Consider the following 23,416-nt stretch of genomic DNA (forward strand, 5'->3'; position numbering starts at 1 on the left):
TTGGGAGGAAACTTTCCCCGGACTTGGAGGTGGAGTTGGAACCCCCTGCCCTTGGGTAGGTGAGATTGGTTCTTGTCGAACGTGAATTTTAAAGCCACGCTGACTTTTTTGAACCTGACGGACCTCTTGAAGATCGCGTTCTTGAGAAGTAACGCGAGGGTCGCGTTTGAAAACACTAGGCCGAGGCCTGCGTTTAAATGATGAACCTGACCTCTGAGGGTCAAGTTTTGGTTGAACGCGCCCCTGAGGGTCGCGTTTGGTTGGTGAAACAGACTCCTGAGAGTCATGCTTCGTTTGAACGCGCACCTGAGGGTCGCGTTTAATTTGTGAAACAGACTCCTGAGAGTCATGTTCAATTGGAACGCGCCTATGAGGGTCGCGTTTGGTTTTGGCAGCTCCATTCTGAGGGCTGCGTTTTGAGTGAACAACGCGCCACTCAGGGTCGCGTTTGAGCTGTATCAGCCTAGGCTGATAGTTGGGCTCATTACCACGCAGTGAGCGTTCTTCTTTGGGGACGCCAAGTTCGGTTGGATCTTTAGAAACGCGATCTTCGCGTTGGGCCAACAATCGGCTTTCTCGTAAGTGTGCTCGTCGGATGGATCTTCTCCGTCGGCGAGCGGCGTTCTTTTTGGCTTGTTTCAAAGCCTTAGCAGCAACGTCGTTGACGTTTATGGAACTCGTCTCTTCCAGAGGCCGTTTGTGGCCCGAAGCACGCTGTGCTGACGCGGACGTGGGCTTTTCAGCCAGCAGAGCCAATTTGAGTTCCTGGCCGAAGGAGAGGGCTTTCTTCGGCTCTTCAACAACAGAATTGATCTCCTTGGAGATCTTGCGGACACCATGCTTAGCCTTGGGGCTAAGCGATCCAGAGGATAGGGCTTCCTCGTATTTCGCCTGATCAAACTCTACGACGAGAGTTTCTACAGTCGTTCCCAAGAGGTGGACGTCGGACTGAGCCACCACTTCATCGTCGGAAAAGCTAGTCCCCAGCGGAGTCGCCATCTTTTGTTTGTTGGAAAAATTGTAAAGAAGAGAATAAAGAAAATGTGACTTTGATTCCTTTGATCTCGGTTACAACTTGATTACAAAAGAGAGGAAAACGAATTTGATTTTCCCCTTTGTTTAAAACTGGGTTCTTCTTGGCAGCGATGGAGTGCTTCCTTCGATTGATTGCGTCGAACTTGCTCTCCGTTGACGATCCGACCGTCTTTATCTCGTGGGAACGATGAACTTTCGTGGAAAGTTTTATGAATAACTCTGAATGAGTTTAAGAACTCTGAACGAGTTTGAACTCTGTGAATAGAGTTGTTGGAACCGAAAATTCGGTTAATAATCAAGCTGTTTTTCTGTTGTTGAAGGATTCTCTCAGATTTGATTTTCTGAGGTTGGTTCAAAAATCCTATCTTTGACGCCGCGAGGGTCGCCTTCATTTCCAAAGTTATGACGCGGGGATGACACCCGCGTTTCAGAAGGAGTTAGCTGATTTGTAACTTCTTCTGTAGAGCGTTGCAAGGACCGTTGTTCAGTAATCCTGGCTTTTAGCTGTTGTGGAGTGTGAAAGTCGTCAGATTGTAACTTTCACTGTAGATTGTGAAGACTGCTGAATAGAGTTTTCATCCGTCGTCGGAAGTGTCGTTGAATTGTAACTCTTCTCGATCTATGTGAAAAGCCCTCCATTCGCAACATTCGTTCACCGACCCGATAACTATTTGATTGTAGCTTTCGTTGTAGGAGCTAGACGGGAATCAACATCCATAGTGTCTTAAAGATGAATATTCGCCCATAGCTCTCTATCAAGCAACTCACCAACTGAGTCCAACTTTTTATTTCTGAAATCGTCCCACTGCTCATCAGCATCTCTAATAGTTGCTATGATATTAGCCATGCTGTTGTCACAGCCATCAAGATCAATCATCTCAGAGGTGAGGTCGCGTTTGTGGCAATTGTGGAGTTGCGGATGCAGTGATTGGGAAGTCGTCTGATTGTGACCTCCGTTGTCGGAGCTTGTTTGAATAAGCTATCTATTGTGATTTTTAGACAGCCTACAGGGTTTTATGATGTTTAGCCTATATATAATTAAAAGGTATGTTCTACAACTATATATAGAGTACTTTTCACTTGTCATATTGCTTATATTTTATTTTCCTTTTCAGATGGTACAATTGTAGAATGCAACTCAAATGTCTAATATATCCGTATTTGTGCACGACAACGCTTTAGTTATCGTGTTAGTTTTATCTCTTTTTTTCTTGATTATCCTTATAATTTTAAAATTAGAGGCTTTAATTTTGAGTATGTGTATGACACTAAAAATCCTCGCATTTGGATAAACGCCTTTGCAAGAGATCCTGATCCTTTTGCAATTAAAAGGGATCCCTTCCCTTTTATCTCTTCCTTTTTAATTTATCGTAAAGGTGGCTTATCTCCTCCACTAAGAACAACGGTGGATCATGACAGTTATTAATTAAATAATTTTTCATTCTCATCAACTGAGAGATTCATGCAAAGGATCAAAACTTCCAAGCTTTTGTGCTTTCTTGAGAGTGAAGAAAATGTCTCATAGATCACTTATTTAGGAGCTTTTTGTAATTGATGGATTAGGCCTCTTTTGCATTTGTTTGACACGGATGTTTGGGTTGGTCTCGCGGTCGACCGTCAAGCTGATCTCGCGGTCGATCGTCAAGCTGCTTGACAGTTTTCTGCTTGTTTCCTGAGATGTTCTTCACCGTGTTCGTCACTTCTACAAATCTCCACCTCGGTAAAGTTTCTCCAAAAACTGAGCCGACACCAAAACATCCAAATATCCTACTTGTTGCGTCCAGTACGAAGTGGAATCAACCCACAATAACGGACTCAATCCATAACAAGTCGGGAACCCAAACGAGAGCTCAAACAATCTCCCCCCATCGAAATCAACAAATCCAACCCGACTGTATCGAAAAGACTGCCTACGTATCCTCTTGCCCAAGGAATCAAGCCGAACGTAGTTCACCCAAATGGCCTTCAAAGGTCCTCAACATTGAAGAATGTTCAATAGCTTCAAACAATGATCAAATTTCACACATGAAATAACTTTGGTCAACATATCCACATGGTTGTCCTTCGTGTGGATCTTCTCCAATATGACGTCTCCATCATCCAAAACATCACGAACAAAGTTGAATCTGACATCTATATGCTTCATGCGTGCATGATAAAACTGGTTCTTTGCAAAATAGATAGCCGACATGCTATCACAATATACCCGAATGGTCTCCTGTGCAATCTCCAAGTTCTCCAACAATCCATGTAACCACAAAGCCTCCTTAACAGTTTCAATCACTGCCATATATTCTGCTTCTGTAGTAGAGAGAGTCACCGTAGACTGAAGTGTACATCTCCAATATACCGGTACTTTTGCCAATGTTAATACATATCCTGAAGTAGACCGACGCTTGTCAAGATCCCCTGCATAACCTGAATCCACATAGCTAATACAATCCTTCCAATTCTTCTCATTCTTCTGAAAAATCAAACCAAAATCCACAGTGCCTTTAATATACCTTAGAATCCACTTCACGGTCTTCCAATGACCCTTCCCGGAGTCGTGCATGTACCTCGATACCATGCTCACGGCCTGTGACAAATCTGATCTCGTACACACCGTCACATACATCAAGCTACCCACTGCACTGACATATGGAACCTTTGATATGTAATCACTATCCTCAATCGAAATATGGGACATATTAGCTAAAAGCTTGAAGTGGGGAGCCAACAAAATACTCACAGCCTGCACATGGAAATACTGTGAACAATTTGCATCCAACGTATTAGGATATAGACGAGTGGACTTTAAGTTCCCTTCAATGTGTGTTCTATCATTACATAGGGTGCACCTCGTTCCTATTGTTTGATGCAACATAATTAATGGTTCATGTTTAGTTAGGGGGATTATGAATTTTCTTTTACACATATGAAGTGGCTATGTTATTGTTGATGTCTGATAACACACAGTCGAGGGGGGTTTCTGCCGTGGGATGCAGTCCTGATCTCCGCGTTGACTGCGAAGAGGGAGAGGATGAAAGATGGGCCCGACTCCTCCTCCGACTTTATGCTCGATTCATGGACTGGAATTCCTGATCCTTCTGCCAATTTGCCAAAAACCAAGAAATGACTTGCACACGTAAGAATCGTGAGAGGGCAGAACTCGTTTCTCCCGTGGTACCTCAGACGATCAAGTCAGTTGATGAACTTGGGATTGAGTGGAGTAATAGAACTATGTTCTTATGCTATGTGCATTAGAGACGACGATCTTTCAGATTTAGATCAGGAGGAAAGTTTTGATTGCCTACCTGCCCACTTGCGAACCCCCGTTTATGGCGAATAACATCTGTATTTATAGAGGATGCCAAGGCAGAATAGACACTTCGTGAGTGTGCGGTTTAAGATGGTGGTGAGGGTGGGCTGGAGGCTGAGTCATCCTTTGCTCTATACGTGTCGACTTGTGAGTGATGAAAGGTCACTTCAGTGATATGGGGAACCAGCAGCCGTCGAGACTTGTCGGTGAGCAGCGAGAAGTCACTTCAGTGATGTGGGGAACCACCGACCGTCAATGCTTGTCGGTTTATGAGTGACAGGAGGTCACTTCAGCGACATTGGGAGCCAGCAGCCAACGAGTCTTCAGACAGCTAAGGATGGGGACATAATGATGATCATCAAAGGTTAAATAATATTGAGAAGTAATATTCTGGGTCGTCCTCGGGAGGAGTGCCAGCTAACGTTGAGTAGCGATCTTTTGATATGAAGAGGGTCCACTGAGTCCGCCTCTCGAGTCGCCTTTGAGGAATGATGCCGACTCGACTGAGGGAGTGGCGGCTCGGCTGTCTTTCAGGTTGACTCCGAGGAGTGTTGAATCCCTGAAATGCTAATTTTCGTACCGACTAACACTGTCTCCCGAGTCGGCAAATCGTGTCGGCTTGTCTGGCTGGTCGAGATGTTGACTCATCAGATTATACATTTGGAAACAGTTGTACCCCATAACAGTTACATTATGGATCTTTTATTTTTAAGGACTGTGATTCTGATGGAATGTACAAGGTTAAAGCAGAACTTGTTTTAAGTTCTAACTTAAATAAAATTTCTATTCCCATTTATCCTGTTAGTAGCAATATTTAATCATCTGATATTTGGCATAAATGTATTGGTTAATTCTATACAAATAAAAATGAATTTTAATTTGATTCCTAAACACTCTATTGATCATAGCAAAAAATATCATGTATGTGTAACAACAAAACAAATAAGGAGATCATTTCATTTTGTTGATAGGAATTCAGAATTGTTTAATTTAGTTCATAATGATATTTGTGAATTTAATGGTGTTTTGACCAAAGACATGAAGAAATACTTTATCACATTTATAGATAATTGTAGCAAATATTATTATGTTTACTTGACTAAAACCAAAGACGATGCCCAAGAAAAATGTAATATTTTTAAGAATGAAGTTAAAATTCAAATTGTTAATAAACTTAAAAGGTTAAGATCTGATAGAGGAGGAGAATATATGTTGAACTAGTTACTCTTCAATGTTAATTTTTTTGGTACTAGTACATGAAAAACTACTCCTTACTCTTCTCAGTTTACTTCACCACGTTAACTCATAGATAGCCATTAATTAATCAATCGGCAGTTGCGAAAAGCCGTTGTTATCTTATTGGTTCGTTGAAACTTCCAGTTGTAGATTCACAAATTACAGCTTACATACAACGTAAATTATTATGGTTTGTAACAGTTTACGAACTTGATGTCAAACTAGTCATTAGTCATCATCAGGTAAAGCTTCGTGTCAGCTGGGTTCGCCCTTGATCAATCATTTTAGTTTTCACAAACCCCATATAACATTACAACTTAAATGTGCACGACCGGAGCTAGATGCAATTAGCATAATCGCATTATACTCGGATTAGTATAAGGAATACATGTATTAGGATCTAACGAACCAAGATAAATAGAGAAAGTGATGTAGGACGCTTAATTGACAATTTCAGGGGGGTGCAGACAATCCGAGCTAAATACAAATTTATACGTATTATTGACCCCCGCAAAAAAATGATCATATCTTTCAACCCGGAAGACGGATTCTAACATATTATATATGTAAATCGCCTATCTCGACGAGATTGTCAGATTTTTAAAATCTCACCAGTTACACCCAGTTTTGACTGAAATCTAAAAATAATCAGCCTTAAGTTTATTTTTAGTAATAAAGCCGGAGTCTATTTAGACTAGTAAATAAATTCAATTTTAGAGTCAAATTAGATTAGGAAACAAATTCAATTTTAATTCATGATTTATTTCCTTTATTATAGGGAGTATTTTTAGGATAGAATTTGATACTTTCTATTATAGGGAGTATTTTTAGGATAGAATTTGATACTTGTTTTATCAATAAAATTTCTCTTTTAATATTTTCTTCGTGGATTCGGAGATTGTTTTTTGTGGATTCAGAGAACGCCCCCTTGGTGGATTCCGATGCTACTACTTTCACGCTGCGTCAATTGGTATCAGAGCCTTGTTCCTTCGATCTGATGGCAGGTGATGAAGCCCCTATTTTTCGAATTGAGTTCGACGTGCTAAAGACCAATGTTAATCAGATGAAGACTGTCATGAGGACTTGCGGCGGCAGTTGAGCGTCTGAACACGAGAGTAGTTCGAAATCGAGTTGATGGTCGCCAGCGACATGATTCGACTCCACATGATGAATTCAACAGCAACAATGACCCTAAGCAAGACCTTGAAGTTGGGAAGAGCACTAAGAAATAATAAAGAAAGAAGAATCGCCTCCAGAGCATAATATCTTCCGCACGAGGTGCACTGTGATGCAGAAGATTTGTTATGTTATTATTGACAATCACAATAGAAAGAATATTGTCTCTCGGCGTATGGTGAATAAGTTAGGTTTGAATATAGAGAAACACCCACCTCTCTACAAGATCGTCTGGATTCACAAATGCAATGACGTGCAAAATGATGAGATGTGTCGTGTACTTTTTTCTATCAGTCACAGGTATTTTGATGATGTGTTGTGTGATGTGGTCGAGATGGATACTTGTCATATGCTTTTAGGTAGGCCATGGCAATTCGATATTAAAGCTACCCACAGAAGTGGAGATAATGTTTATATCTTCAAGAAAGATGGACGCCGAATTGTACTTCTGCCTCTTATAGAAAAGGAGTCATCTAAGATAAAAGCTACTAAGGAGAAGAAACCTTTGGTGGCAAACAACGAGGCTTTAGCAGAAAACTTGAAGCAATCTGAAAAGATCTATGACTTGGTTGTAACTAAAAAAGAAGAACCTGCCCCTACCGAAATTCCTCCCAAGGTGCAAACAATCGTAATTTATATTTCATTTTAAATGCTAAATTATACACCAATCTAATTTAATGTCAAAGATTAAATAGTAGTAATTTATATTTCATTTTAAATGAATTAAATAAATTTAAAGAAGTTGATTATGAATATTTTAAAATTAATTAAGAATATTGAATATTTAAAAATACAACTATTCAATTTGAAATGTATCAAATATTTAAATAAGTAAAGAAAAGAGAAGAGAGAAAATCCACAAAGTATGATCATAGATTCATAATCCATAAAATTTAACTTGTACTTTCTCTGAAAAATTTCTTAAAAACGAGAGAGTTATAGGGGAGTGAGGATTCTAAGATCCTATTCCTAATAGCTATACAACCAATAGCATCATAACTTCAAATCCAAACCCTAGTCCTTAACTAATAATACATTATATTCAAAACCAAATCCTAGCCCTAAACCAGTAAAACTTTAAATTCAAACTTGAATCTTAGTCCTAAACTAATAGTACATTAAATTTAAATCTAAATTATAGTCCTAAACAAATAAAACATTAAATTTAAATCCAAATTCTAATCCAACATGGATAACATCTTAAATTGAAATCCAAGTACAGTCCGAGTCGGAGAGAATAATCCTCAACCAATACCAAATCTAAGTTCTTCCCAAACAAAAAAAGGAAAAAAAAGAAAAAAGAAAAAGAAAAGAAAGAAAAAAAAAAGGAGGGGGGGGGGGGGGGGNTAACATAGGGTCATTGGAGGATCCATATTAATACACATCTGTGGCTGTAAAATTAACAAATTTTATGGGCTCACGCGAATGAATATTGGCCAATTTTAATTCTATGACATAGGTTTCTTGTTTATAACTGTGCCGGTAAAACCAATGGGCATCTAATTTCAAGAATCTACCTCCATCAAATAATGTAATAATCGGACCAGGCAGAACTGTTGCATTGTTTGTTAATAATTGATTGGCAAGTATCTTAAATAATGATAATGGCCACTTTACATGGAAAAGGATAATATTAGTTGTTAGAATTAATATAAGACTATGATCATCATTCTTCATCATAACTTTGGAGTTTTGTTGTAATGGTTGGAGAAATTTAATTTAAGATCTTATCAGACTGGCCATAAATTTAGGTCTGCTTTTCTAAAAATTAACATCGCTACTTGAGTTCAAGTTTCAACCCATAAAAAAAAGATCGTTCAACCTACGGGAAAATCTGCATCATGACTTTAGAGTTTTTGTGTAATGCTTAGATAGATTAAATTTAAGAATAGTATTTTCTATCTTTATGCTTTATTTTTTCTTTTATTCATTAAACCCTTGTTGTCATCGTAGTCTATCAATTTAATCTTTCCAATAGACCATTTATTTGACATGATGCAATTGGAAGCATAGAAGTTTAAGAGAAGATCTATAGAATCCCAGAAACACCCTTATACTTAAGAACAAATTATAGAAATACCTTTATACTTGGCAAATATAAATGTATAAGCGCTGCTCTCACGTTTGGAAAAGATTTTTGATATATCCTTCCGATTGAGAAAATCAATAGAAATCCCTCTTACTTTTAAAATCAATAGAAATCCCTCATACTTAGAACTTTTTATCTCTCTACCAACTCGACTACGATACTCCTCCTTACTACGTGTCATACCCACATTGCACGCGCCAAGACACAAATAATCATCAAAATTTGATTCAATAGTGAAAAGCAGCAAATATAATATTTCACATTTAATTTTGTTGGGTATCAACTCAAACTCCAAGTTAGGATAGTGTTTTTAATTTTTTGTATAACTTCATGAGAATTAGATAGGGTTTGAGATCTATCATGATTAAGAGTTTGGGTTTTATCATGATTAGGAGTTTGAATCTTATTCGAATTAGGAAGTTAGGCTAGAGATATGATTTTGGTTTCTCTATATATATTCTTCTATTGTTGGAGGAAAAACGAAGAAGAAGAGAGTAGAGAGAAGATGTAGTAGAGAGAGAGCCAATATTCTTGTAATCTAGGGTTAGCAGAGGGCATAGCCTGATTTAAGAATATTGTGCGAGAGGCGACGGTTTGGTGATCTTTATCCGGGCAAAAGATTACAAGGAGTGGGCTTCAGAGAGAATATGAGAGTTGATTATGTATGTGAGGTTGAGAGATTGAGAGACGAGAGTTGAGTGATTCCTTTTGTAATTCTCTCTGATACATAGTGAATTCCTCGTATTGTTGTCCCGTGGACGTAGGTCGAAGTTGGTCGACCGAACCACGTAAATCCTGGTGTTTTTTTCTTGATTGTAGTCGTTTTATATCTTGTTGATTGTGGGTTGACTTCGGAGTTGCGCAGATCATTTTATATCTTGTTTATTGTGCTCATATTCTGTCCAAGCCAAATGATGAAGGAGATAGAGACATCCGGTTTCTAGTGTGTAGGAGAGGTGCACCGATATGATTCGAGACGAGCGATGCAAGTGGAGCACAAGGATAACACGTAGGGGGAGACTATTGTCAGGCTCAAGTTGGGAGGACATGCATGATTGATTTGCTTTTATTGTCAAAGGTAGCGAATATCTCTTGGTGCACACAAGAGAGGTGGAGGTGTCACGGTGAAGCAGATGATAGTGAGGGTCATGAGACAACCAGTTGTAGTGTAGATGTTCTGATTAGGAGTGTGGCTGCTTCGATTTTAAGTGCGAAAGAAATAGAAGACTCTAGCGAGAGAGGCAAAGTTTGAAGACGACGATGATATATCTTCAAGGGAGTTTGAGAGTCAAATCCAAGATGGAGATTATTGGGATTGTGTCTTTGATTCTTTATAGAACTTCATGAGAATTAGATAGAGTTAGAGATCTATCATGATTAGGAGTTTGGGTTCCATCATGATTATAGAACTTCATGAGAATTAGATAGAGTTAGAGATCTATCATGATTAGGAGTTTGGGTTCCATCATGATTAGGAGTTTGAATCCTATTCTATCTATCATGATTAGGAGTTTGGGTTCCATCATGATTAGGAGTTTGAATCCTATTCTAATTAGGAAGTTATATATATTTTTATTGTTGGAGAAAAACCAAAAAGTGTTGAGAGAAAGAGAGAGAGAGAGAGGGTATTGACAGTCTTTGTTCATGCAAAATATTATAATTTGGAGGTTGTTGATGTCTGATATCACACAGTCAGTTGAAGTCGCAGAGTTGCTAGGTCGTCGAGAGATTGAACCGTCGAGAGGGGGCCGCTTTCCTTCTTTGACTTTATGCCTGGTTCTCAGAGCTCGGGGTGGGCGGATCACCTGCACACACAAGAATCGTGAGAGTATGGGGCTTATTTTCCCCGTGGTACCTCCAACGGTCAAGTCAGCTGGTGGACTTAGGCAAGGTGAATGAAGAACAGTGTGTTCTTCCAAAATGTGTCTAGAGAGTTTTTAGGTAGTAAGGAGAATCTAACATTTTTTCATGATGAATAGCGTATGTATTTATAGAGGACGCCAAGGGTCGAATCGTCATCTAACGAGAATGTGGTCTTTGATGAGGGCGAGGGGTGATTTGGAGGCTGAGTCACCCTCTGCCCGATACGTGTCGATTGGTGAGTGATGGGAGGTCACTTCAGTGACATGGGGAATCAGCAGCTGTCGAGGCATGTCGGCGAGGGACTTGGGGTCACTTCTGTAGTATGAGGACTCTGCAGTCGTTGAGGCTTTTTGGCGGGCGACGTGGATGTTAGCCTTCTTGTTTTGATGATGTTTAACAAACAATTTACTTCTAATGTTGTTTATCTAGTGTTTGTGTTTTTGTATTTATTCTAGGCAAACAACGAGTTGGAGGATGGATGGAATTATGCATTCACGATCATATCCAATGGAGGTTGGCGGAATTATGGAGTGAAGCCTACGCAATTCAAAGTTAAAGATTCAAGTTCAAGCTTCATCCGCAAGTGTACCAAGATAGAGCTTCGTTGAAGATCACAAGCTTGGGTACATTTAGTTTAGGTGTTATATTATGTGTGTTGGTACTTTAAGCTCAATATAATATGCACACATATTTTATTGGTTTCTTTGTATATATATAATTATATATATATACATAAGTTAAGTTTTGGTTTCTATGTACATTTAGTTATATATATACATACATGGTTTTGAGTTTTTAAGTTTTACTATGAAACAATTGAAAATACATTTCTTGTTTTATACTTATATGCATATATATGATTTCATCAATATTTAGTTTAATAAAATCATGTTTTAGTGCATTATATATGTATTTTGATAAAATAGTATATTCATTGTTTATAGACTTCATAACAATAGTTTACATCTTTCTTCAAGTCTATAAAATCATTTTGTATTGTTTTAAAACATGGTTAAGCTAAAATGTCAAAACTCATGTGTTCACATTTTCATGTTTTAGACTATTTTTATAAAATGATGATATTTTACATTTGGGAGGTCCTTTGTGAAAACCAGTTATTGTAGCATGTTTATTATCATGTCTACAATCATTTCCCAAAGTTTTACATTTTTTTAAATTTGTTTGATATTTTTAAACAGGGTTTTAAAATCAAAAAATAGTTTTCAAACCTGTATTTTCATGTATCAGTTCGCGGTCGACCGTCACGGTCGACCGCGCCTATGTTTTTCCCTCAGGAGCCGTGACGGTCGACCGTTAGTCCTTAAGTTTCCACGGTCGACTGCCACGGTCGACCGTAGCTTTCTCTGGAAGTTCTTTCAGGTTTGAATATGCCTCACGATCGACCGTGAGAATTTCACGGTCGACCGTCGAAGTATCCGTTGGCTTCCAACGACTATTTTCTGTACCTGTTTTCTATGGGCTTTTTGGTCTTTTCTGTTGGGTTTTTGGCTGAGATTTTGAAAGGCTATATATACCCCCTTGCTCTCATCTTTCATGATTAACCCAAGAAGTTTTTAAACAATAGTTTAACAAGGGTTTAAGTTTGTTTAAAGTTTGGTTTTAAGTTTGTTTAAGGGTTTAGTTTGTGAAGAATTCCACAAGAGGAAGTGGAGATCAATTCATTGATATTTGAGCTTCAATCAATCTCTCTCTCTTGTCATTTATTGGAGAAGTTTTCTAAACTCTATCTAGCTTTACATTTTGTATTGTTTGATTATCATTCTATTAAGCTAGTATTTATATTTGAGTTTAGTTTGATTTGATTTGATTTCACTCATTGTTTACACACACCCACTTGAGCTTATTGTATTTTTATACATAGTATATTTGGGTTGGTGAGAGTTGTAACTTAGAGATTGAGCCTACATTGTGTTCTCATCTATTGTAGAAAACAAATTATTTGTATTTGTGAGCTTCATTGTGAGGATACACTTTGTAATACACTTGTACACCGAGAGGAGTGGCTGGTGAGAGACGGGGTCGAATCTAAGAGGAGTGGCGTCGGTTGACGAACCTAGGGAGAGGTCGCATCCGAGCACTTGAGGAGGAGGACACGGACTAGGCCAACACTTAGAGGGTGTAGAGTGTGATTGCAAGTGTGTAGTTGTAAAGTTTTGGGTTAGCTAGAAAACCGAGTGTGAGGTGTAAACGTTGTTCGGGTAAGCGTAGTAAACCCAGTTGTGATAGTGGATTTCTCCCCGAGAGTGGGGAGCGGAGACGTAGGACGGAATGTCCGAACTCCGTGATCATATTATGTGTTTGCAGTTTATTTGCACACTATCACTTTTGTTTTGTTTATGTTTATTTCACCATTTTGTTAAGTTGTATATCCTCGCATATATCTCATAGTATATCTCATTGCTGGGATATTTTCCTTTGTTCATATTGCATATTCTTGCTCATATCATATTGTATATCTATCTTGCGAGAATAATATTTGAATTAGTTTTTTAATTGACATAAAATCGGATTAGATTAGCATAAGACCCTAATCACCCCCCTCTAGGGTCTAACAGTGTAGTCACTTCTGTGGTATGGGGACTCTGTAGCCGTCAAGGCTTATCGGCGGGCGACGTGGAGTCGTAATGATGATTATAAATGATAAAATAATGCTGAGAAGTAATATTCCGAGTCGTCCTGGGGGGAAGTGTCGGCTGATTGCTGAGTAGCAATCTCTTGCTCGACTGAGTCCGCCTTTCGAGTCGTCTTTGGGGAATGAAGTCGGCTCGATTGAGTCTCCGTCTTGGGATAGCGTCTTTGTAAGAAACATGGAACACCCTATAACAGAGGTGATAGTGGATTGATTTTATTCCCGTGGTTTTTCCTTGTTAAGGGTTTTCCACATTAAATCTTGTGTGATTCTATTTGCTGGTTTTTCGGACTTTTTGCGAGATCTAAAAATCGCTACAAATATCCTTATCCAAAAGAATACTAGATACATAACATTATTTGTTCTCCATAATTTATCGCAAATCGCCTTTTGTACGTCTCGCACAGGAGAAATACCATAGCCCAATGCCCGTCCCATCGACTTCTTCCAACTAAATACACCACGTTACTTGTGTCCTTAATTTCTAAAGTCTGCAGTTAAAGCATCATGTAGGGAACATGGGATGGACTCATTCAACAAGAGAGGGAGAGAGACATACCATCCGAAAATCGAAAAATAATTTTGATGATGTGGAGGACGAATAAGACTACGAGCTGGGCTACTTCAATTATTCGAAAAAGGTGGATTGCTGAATAAGTCCCTCTCAAAATGAGCGTCACGGGAATTTGTTTTCATTATCCAGGGAGAACTTGCTACGGGTGGCTTGATGATTACACGTACACTTTTTTTTTTATCCCAATCACTTTTAGCCTCTAGCTATGAAGACGAATAAATGATTTTGATTGGATGACAAAGTGAAATTAATCACTTAACACGCTATAAAAATTCAATAATTAGAGTTTAGTAGGTCACTGGGGACTCGATTTTGTACCTTTTGGAAAAGTCTTGGGAAATTGAAGCGTGGGATTAGGTTCTGAGCGAAACGTTTGTCCTGAATCTGAGAGGAGTTTTCGCTGCTGACGAGGAAAAAGGGTCAGAGAGTCTTCTTTCGACAAGGATTTGCACTAAAATGGAACAATTAATACATGTGGTTTTGATATTTAATTAATAAAGATGTTTACTGTTAGAATTTGTTAATTATTTAAGCATGATCGATGATCAAGTGTTTGGACTGATATTAATTGAAGTCTACTTTCCCTTGACGAATGCCCATGGGGACATGAGATATTTTTCTTAAAATCTCCTTTTCAAACTTATGGCGAGAAGCAAAGACAATTTATATTGTAGCACGCATTATGATGAGAGTTAAGAGATAATTTTATATTCTAATAATATACATCATGTCCGGTGAGCACATCATTTATGAATCTACTAACCTTTGTTCGTGCACCTGATGGGATTTCAACTTAAATTACTTTGATGCATGCCGCGATCTTTTTATGAAAGAAAACTCAATTTTCACTCTAGAAACTCTCTGAAAAGCGAGAACAAGGTTGCGAGCATCAGATCCGATACTGGCCTGTCAATTTTCACAAAACCCTCGAAACTTGGGCCCGTTTTTTTTTTCTGCGAAAATGTTTGAGCTTTGTTTTTCCTACTGGTAAACCCCAATAACTTCTCTCACGAAATCTCCCGCTTTAGCACTATCAGTCTTGAAGCATGAACTTCGTCTAGAAAAATTTGCACTTGTAGAGATCTATACATTGAATGACTGCAAATACCATATCTATTCTTTTCTTCTTCTTCTTCTTCTTCTTTCTAATTAAAATAAATTTTGTACTACAATGTCTACAAATGGATGTAAGCGTAGCAAGAAGAATAGAGGAAAGCTAAACAAAGAGGATAGTTGAGGTATGGATGAGCGTGCTGTGCTGCTCCCAAAGACCATTCCCGGGTATCCGTATACTTCTCCTCCACCGCCGGTCCCACCACCACCAACGCCGCCTTGTACTACAATGTCTACAAATGGATGTAAGCGTAGCAAGAAGAATAGAGGAAAGCTAAACAAAGAGGATAGTTGAGGTATGGATGAGCGTGCTGTGCTGCTCCCAAAGACCATTCCCGGGTATCCGTATACTTCTCCTCCACCGCCGGTCCCACCAAACAAGGGAAAATTGTGTCAATGCTCCGAAAGTAAAAACTTCATGTCGTGTAGCCTCTTTGACTTTTTTCCATGTGTTTTAGCCCTTAAATTGGAGGTCTATGTTCTGCAGCACTTTTTTAGTAATTATTACCTGCCAACTAATTAAGCATAGAAATATAATAAAAAATAAAAAAAACCCCAAAAATGTCATTATCTGCTCTATTTTTGCCCCATAACTAGGCCAAAATTAAACCAACCCCTTTGTTTGAAAAAGAACCAAATAACTCTAGCCCAAAATTCAAGAAAAAAAGAAAGGAAAAATAAGTAAACTGTCGAGAAAGTTGCTATCTTGCATATATTATGTGTTTACCTAAAAAGAAATAATTCTAAATTAGTTCTCTTTAAAAGTTAGCCAAACTTGGTTCACCTCAAAACTAGTACACGTAGAAACTAGTTTAGCCAAATCAAGCACACGTGAGACAGGATCAAAACTAAACTTGGTTAGTTTCTAAGTTGCCAAACACATCCTAGCTCTTTGAACAAGTAGACGTATGCATTTGTACATGAAAGAGTGCCAAAACACATAATTTTGACAAATGAGAAAAATTGACTCAGACCCTGAGTGCAATCAAATGAGGAAGATCAAGTGTTTGTTTCTTAACACCCACTGATTCAAAAACAACCATAAATACAACTCCTTTCAAGTTCAAGATCACTAATTTGAGTTCAAATTCCAAACCAGAGATCGAAATTTGGGAAAAGTCGATGAAAACTGTAAGAACGTGCGATGTTGGACAGGTTGGGGGGCTAATGCCGAAAGTTAGCATGGTCACCTCATTTTTTATTACGGAAATTTTTGGAAACCTTAGGGTATTTATTTGTATGGGTAACAAAGTTAAGACATTTTCGTGCAATATTGGGAAAACCTTAAGGTATTTAAGTGCAATTTACCCTTTTAACTAGGTCCCCACACACGGAAAAGTGCAAAAAGGAAATACCACTTTGGCTAAAATTCGCGGCGCCCAACTTTAATTTCAGTCTCAATCTCACTAAGTTCAAACGCTCTCCGTAATTTGTGTGTGTTTTCAGGAAAGACTTGGAAAGTTAGAACCTCTACTTAATAATTGTTATTTTAAAATAAACTCTAGTTGATAATTGTATTGCCTTTTAGCTAGATTCACTTGCACTTATTCTTAGTTATTAATTTCATTCCAATGCCCAAGTATCAAGTGCGGTGTCATTGCATAGGTGACTCTGAACTATACAAATAACTTTGAGACGGCTGATTATAAATATACGGGTGACCCAATAATTTATAGGTAAATTAGCGCTCTTTGTTTTTCGGATGATTTCTCCCCGAGAGTGGGGAGCGGAGACGTAGGACGGGATGTCCGAACTCCGTGATCATATTATGTGTTTGCAGTTTATTTGCACACTATCACTTTTGTTTTGTTTATGTTTATTTCACCATTTTGTTAAGTTGTATATCCTCGCATATATCTCATAGTATATCTCATTGCTGGGATATTTTCCTTTGTTCATATTGCATATTCTTGCTCATATCATATTGTATATCTATCTTGCGAGAATAATATTTGAATTAGTTTTTTAATTGACATAAAATCGGATTAGATTAGCATAAGACCCTAATCACCCCCCTCTAGGGTCTAACAGTGTAGTCACTTCTGTGGTATGGGGACTCTGTAGCCGTCAAGGCTTATCGGCGGGCGACGTGGAGTCGTAATGATGATTATAAATGATAAAATAATGCTGAGAAGTAATATTCCGAGTCGTCCTGGGGGGAAGTGTCGGCTGATTGCTGAGTAGCAATCTCTTGCTCGACTGAGTCCGCCTTTCGAGTCGTCTTTGGGGAATGAAGTCGGCTCGATTGAGTCTCCGTCTTGGGATAGCGTCTTTGTAAGAAACATGGAACACCCTATAACAGAGGTGATAGTGGATTGATTTTATTCCCGTGGTTTTTCCTTGTTAAGGGTTTTCCACATTAAATCTTGTGTGATTCTATTTGCTGGTTTTTCGGACTTTTTGCGAGATCTAAAAATCGCTACAAATATCCTTATCCAAAAGAATACTAGATACATAACATTATTTGTTCTCCATAATTTATCGCAAATCGCCTTTTGTACGTCTCGCACAGGAGAAATACCATAGCCCAATGCCCGTCCCATCGACTTCTTCCAACTAAATACACCACGTTACTTGTGTCCTTAATTTCTAAAGTCTGCAGTTAAAGCATCATGTAGGGAACATGGGATGGACTCATTCAACAAGAGAGGGAGAGAGACATACCATCCGAAAATCGAAAAATAATTTTGATGATGTGGAGGACGAATAAGACTACGAGCTGGGCTACTTCAATTATTCGAAAAAGGTGGATTGCTGAATAAGTCCCTCTCAAAATGAGCGTCACGGGAATTTGTTTTCATTATCCAGGGAGAACTTGCTACGGGTGGCTTGATGATTACACGTACACTTTTTTTTTTATCCCAATCACTTTTAGCCTCTAGCTATGAAGACGAATAAATGATTTTGATTGGATGACAAAGTGAAATTAATCACTTAACACGCTATAAAAATTCAATAATTAGAGTTTAGTAGGTCACTGGGGACTCGATTTTGTACCTTTTGGAAAAGTCTTGGGAAATTGAAGCGTGGGATTAGGTTCTGAGCGAAACGTTTGTCCTGAATCTGAGAGGAGTTTTCGCTGCTGACGAGGAAAAAGGGTCAGAGAGTCTTCTTTCGACAAGGATTTGCACTAAAATGGAACAATTAATACATGTGGTTTTGATATTTAATTAATAAAGATGTTTACTGTTAGAATTTGTTAATTATTTAAGCATGATCGATGATCAAGTGTTTGGACTGATATTAATTGAAGTCTACTTTCCCTTGACGAATGCCCATGGGGACATGAGATATTTTTCTTAAAATCTCCTTTTCAAACTTATGGCGAGAAGCAAAGACAATTTATATTGTAGCACGCATTATGATGAGAGTTAAGAGATAATTTTATATTCTAATAATATACATCATGTCCGGTGAGCACATCATTTATGAATCTACTAACCTTTGTTCGTGCACCTGATGGGATTTCAACTTAAATTACTTTGATGCATGCCGCGATCTTTTTATGAAAGAAAACTCAATTTTCACTCTAGAAACTCTCTGAAAAGCGAGAACAAGGTTGCGAGCATCAGATCCGATACTGGCCTGTCAATTTTCACAAAACCCTCGAAACTTGGGCCCGTTTTTTTTTTCTGCGAAAATGTTTGAGCTTTGTTTTTCCTACTGGTAAACCCCAATAACTTCTCTCACGAAATCTCCCGCTTTAGCACTATCAGTCTTGAAGCATGAACTTCGTCTAGAAAAATTTGCACTTGTAGAGATCTATACATTGAATGACTGCAAATACCATATCTATTCTTTTCTTCTTCTTCTTCTTCTTCTTTCTAATTAAAATAAATTTTGTACTACAATGTCTACAAATGGATGTAAGCGTAGCAAGAAGAATAGAGGAAAGCTACCGCCTGTCGCACCGCCTGTCCCACCGCCGGCAACGCCGCCTGTTGCGGGGTACCCGGTTCCCGCGCTTGCTCTGGGCCCACGAAAGAGCACACGTTAGGGACGCAATTAACGGAAATGGTTATTAAAAAAAATCTCGGATCAATAGAAACAAGGGAAAATTGTGTCAATGCTCCGAAAGTAAAAACTTCATGTCGTGTAGCCTCTTTGACTTTTTTCCATGTGTTTTAGCCCTTAAATTGGAGGTCTATGTTCTGCAGCACTTTTTTAGTAATTATTACCTGCCAACTAATTAAGCATAGAAATATAATAAAAAATAAAAAAAACCCCAAAAATGTCATTATCTGCTCTATTTTTGCCCCATAACTAGGCCAAAATTAAACCAACCCCTTTGTTTGAAAAAGAACCAAATAACTCTAGCCCAAAATTCAAGAAAAAAAGAAAGGAAAAATAAGTAAACTGTCGAGAAAGTTGCTATCTTGCATATATTATGTGTTTACCTAAAAAGAAATAATTCTAAATTAGTTCTCTTTAAAAGTTAGCCAAACTTGGTTCACCTCAAAACTAGTACACGTAGAAACTAGTTTAGCCAAATCAAGCACACGTGAGACAGGATCAAAACTAAACTTGGTTAGTTTCTAAGTTGCCAAACACATCCTAGCTCTTTGAACAAGTAGACGTATGCATTTGTACATGAAAGAGTGCCAAAACACATAATTTTGACAAATGAGAAAAATTGACTCAGACCCTGAGTGCAATCAAATGAGGAAGATCAAGTGTTTGTTTCTTAACACCCACTGATTCAAAAACAACCATAAATACAACTCCTTTCAAGTTCAAGATCACTAATTTGAGTTCAAATTCCAAACCAGAGATCGAAATTTGGGAAAAGTCGATGAAAACTGTAAGAACGTGCGATGTTGGACAGGTTGGGGGGCTAATGCCGAAAGTTAGCATGGTCACCTCATTTTTTATTACGGAAATTTTTGGAAACCTTAGGGTATTTATTTGTATGGGTAACAAAGTTAAGACATTTTCGTGCAATATTGGGAAAACCTTAAGGTATTTAAGTGCAATTTACCCTTTTAACTAGGTCCCCACACACGGAAAAGTGCAAAAAGGAAATACCACTTTGGCTAAAATTCGCGGCGCCCAACTTTAATTTCAGTCTCAATCTCACTAAGTTCAAACGCTCTCCGTAATTTGTGTGTGTTTTCAGGAAAGACTTGGAAAGTTAGAACCTCTACTTAATAATTGTTATTTTAAAATAAACTCTAGTTGATAATTGTATTGCCTTTTAGCTAGATTCACTTGCACTTATTCTTAGTTATTAATTTCATTCCAATGCCCAAGTATCAAGTGCGGTGTCATTGCATAGGTGACTCTGAACTATACAAATAACTTTGAGACGGCTGATTATAAATATACGGGTGACCCAATAATTTATAGGTAAATTAGCGCTCTTTGTTTTTCGGATCAAACTTATAACAATGACTACTATTATGGTTAGGTCCAAATTTGTATATTGGTCGTGGTCGACTAATGAATATATTTAAGGCTATGTTTGCAATTTTAGATTTAATCAATTGTAATTACAATCAGAGTATGTTTGGGTCTTGGTCAAAATGCCTTGTACGGCATTAGACAAATAGCTTATATTTGTTTATAAGCTATCAAATAAACTATGATATCTTAGCTTATTTTTTATGGCTTGTAACCTAAAAGGTTTGATGTTCTAAAATACTAATACATCCCTCGTTATTTCAGAAAATTTGAAGCTCCATTTATCTCTCAAACCCTATTAAATATATTTTTTGTCATTTGACAACAATGATAGCTTATAACCCACCCATTTGACAGAATCTAGACTTTATCAGAACATCTACATAAAATGGGGTGATATAAACCATTTAGAGAAGTTGGAGGATTAATGTGAGAATTTTAGTTCTCCTATATATATTATGCAAACCACTCTATTCTTATAATGGGGATGGTTCTAATAGGATCTGTTGTGGTGTTTTCAGTTGTCAAAGTATGGTCATTTGCCAGTAACCGACATGTGTCCCCCTACATGCACCGCTCAAATCAAATTGACAGTCAGGACCACCAAGAATCCTGCCTTAGCCAACTCACCGAGTCGGCATCTCCTTAGGTCGACTCGAAGGGTGGTACTTGTTGGTCCTCTTGTCGAAAAAGACTCGCTACGAGGAGCCCAATCGACCAGTTATTCGACACTTCGCGAGGTGGACTTGAAAGACGTTACTTCTCGACACCCCTCGCTAAAAGCCAAAGGACGACTTCAACCTCGAATCTCCCCCGCTGACAGCGTGTCGGCGTCACATTAAATGGTTGGCAGACGTCATCATTTCTCCATCCCCAACATTATTTATGACACGTCGGACCATGCCGGCTTCGTGCGCCGCCCATCACATCTCATTAATGGCGAAATGACAGCATTCATCCTATAGCCGATCCACGACCAACACCTGTAAAGTAGATGTTGACTCAGCCGCCAGCTCAGGCTCGGCCAAAAAGACTAAACTACCCCTCTTGCTTGGCTATAAAAAGGAAAACTATTCCAAATATAAGGGTAAGCAATTTCTCAGCATTTTTTCTCCATTCTGCTGTATTTTTTATATTCTCACTCAAGCGCCTAGTTGACTTGATTGTCGGAGGAACAATGGGGGAAGCAGTCTCCATCCTCTTATGAGTTGTTACGCGTGCAAGGACGAACAACTCAACTCTAAACCGGATATTCGGAAAAGCGAGCGGCCCCAATATCAACCCAATCCCTATTTACGTTCTCTTTTAACTATGTGATTTAAACCATCAACAAGATCCTTATTTTATTTGCTAAAAATAAATTATTATCTACTAAATTTACCAAATAATTAATTTGGCTTATAATCTACAAATAAACATGCTTTGACACACCGTTAGTACAAATTAGGGATGATTCTATCACAAGTCTAACTTTAAGGACCTGTTTGGTTACCCTCTTTTTTTATTGGAAGTTATCTTAGGCATCAACATTGCCTTGTTTATTTGGTAAGAAGTGATATTTGTACTATATTTTTTCTATTATTTAATTTGGCACTACCGCTCAAAAAAGAGTGCGATCGATCATACTCTTTCGTTAGTGATAGCGTCAAAGTAGTACAAACAACGAAATATACTTATCATTTTTCTCACTTGGTTTACTTTATGCAATTCCCCCGTGTTAAACTGTTTTGGATTTGCACCGTAGCTGCAGCTCTTCATGGAAAATGTTTTTCCTAACTGAAACGATTTTTTTTAAACAAAAAAAAAAAAAGCCTAACAGCCCCCAAAAGGTGACGATGCTCTGGCTGACTGACGTGGACAAAAGCAAGACGAGTGGGGCAGCACAGGAAGACATTTCCCGCCTCTTTTTAAGTCTCTACCACGTGTATACCAATTGTTACCCTCACTCAACTCCTATCATGCCACCCAAGGGCACACGTGTTAGTATCACACGCGCCCAATAAGCATGTCTGCTGTCCGGTCGCAGATACCGGATCCAAATTTCCCATACCTTAATTACCCTTACGCTCTCACCCAGCCAGCGAGCCTACCCAGTAAAACAACCCACCCAATCATAAAACAGATAAGGGGATAAAGCCTATTTACCCGGGCCCACCGAGCACACCCGCGTTCATAGTGAGCTGATCGATCATCACCGCTGATTTGGGCTCGACGCTCTCTGCCATCGCATACGTTGCCTCCAACCCTGCACCCGACGGTCCCCTTCCGTCCTCCAATTCCAGCTCGCCCACTCGCTCTTGTCCGTGTCTATTCGTTTCGTCACCTGAGAAAAAAAAAAAAAAATAGACCCTACTTGTTTCAACTACGCTCAAACTTCAACATAAAATGTTCGGTCCGAATACTGTTGCGAAAAAGAAAAAAATAAAATAAAATAATAATAGTAATAATAATAATAGAATTTGGATCATCTCCGTTACAAAAAAAAATAGTGGAGAGACTACTGCTTTTAATCTTAATCGTTGATTATTTAGTAGGCGGTTATGATACAATTTAAATCTAACACTCACCATACCGCTGTGTATTGCACTCATTTCTAATTTGCACTCAAAGAAAAATTCACAACCACCAACTAGACAATCAATGGTTATGCTTATGTAGTGGTTCCTCCACTACATTTTAGATAGTGAAGAGGATCCGAATCTGAATCCATAATAATAATATAAGAAAGACGCTACAGGCATACCCTAAAAATTCTTATGTGGGACCTAGTGCACTGTAACGAGAGAGGAATGTGGTTGGAAGTATGGTTTAAGGACGTGTCTTTAGAATTTTCCGAAGTTAAAACGGCATCACGCGTCAAACGTCAAACGCGCGTGTTGCTCCAACTGCAGCTAAACAAACACGCAGCAGTCATAAAAAAGAAGAACTTAATTACCTCCTTCGCCTTCACGTCTGAGGGCGCGGTGAACCGATTCCCCT

The sequence above is a fragment of the Asparagus officinalis genome, chromosome 4, assembly GCF_001876935.1.
Source record: "Asparagus officinalis chromosome 4, Aspof.V1, whole genome shotgun sequence".
Taxonomy (NCBI): domain Eukaryota; kingdom Viridiplantae; phylum Streptophyta; class Magnoliopsida; order Asparagales; family Asparagaceae; genus Asparagus; species Asparagus officinalis.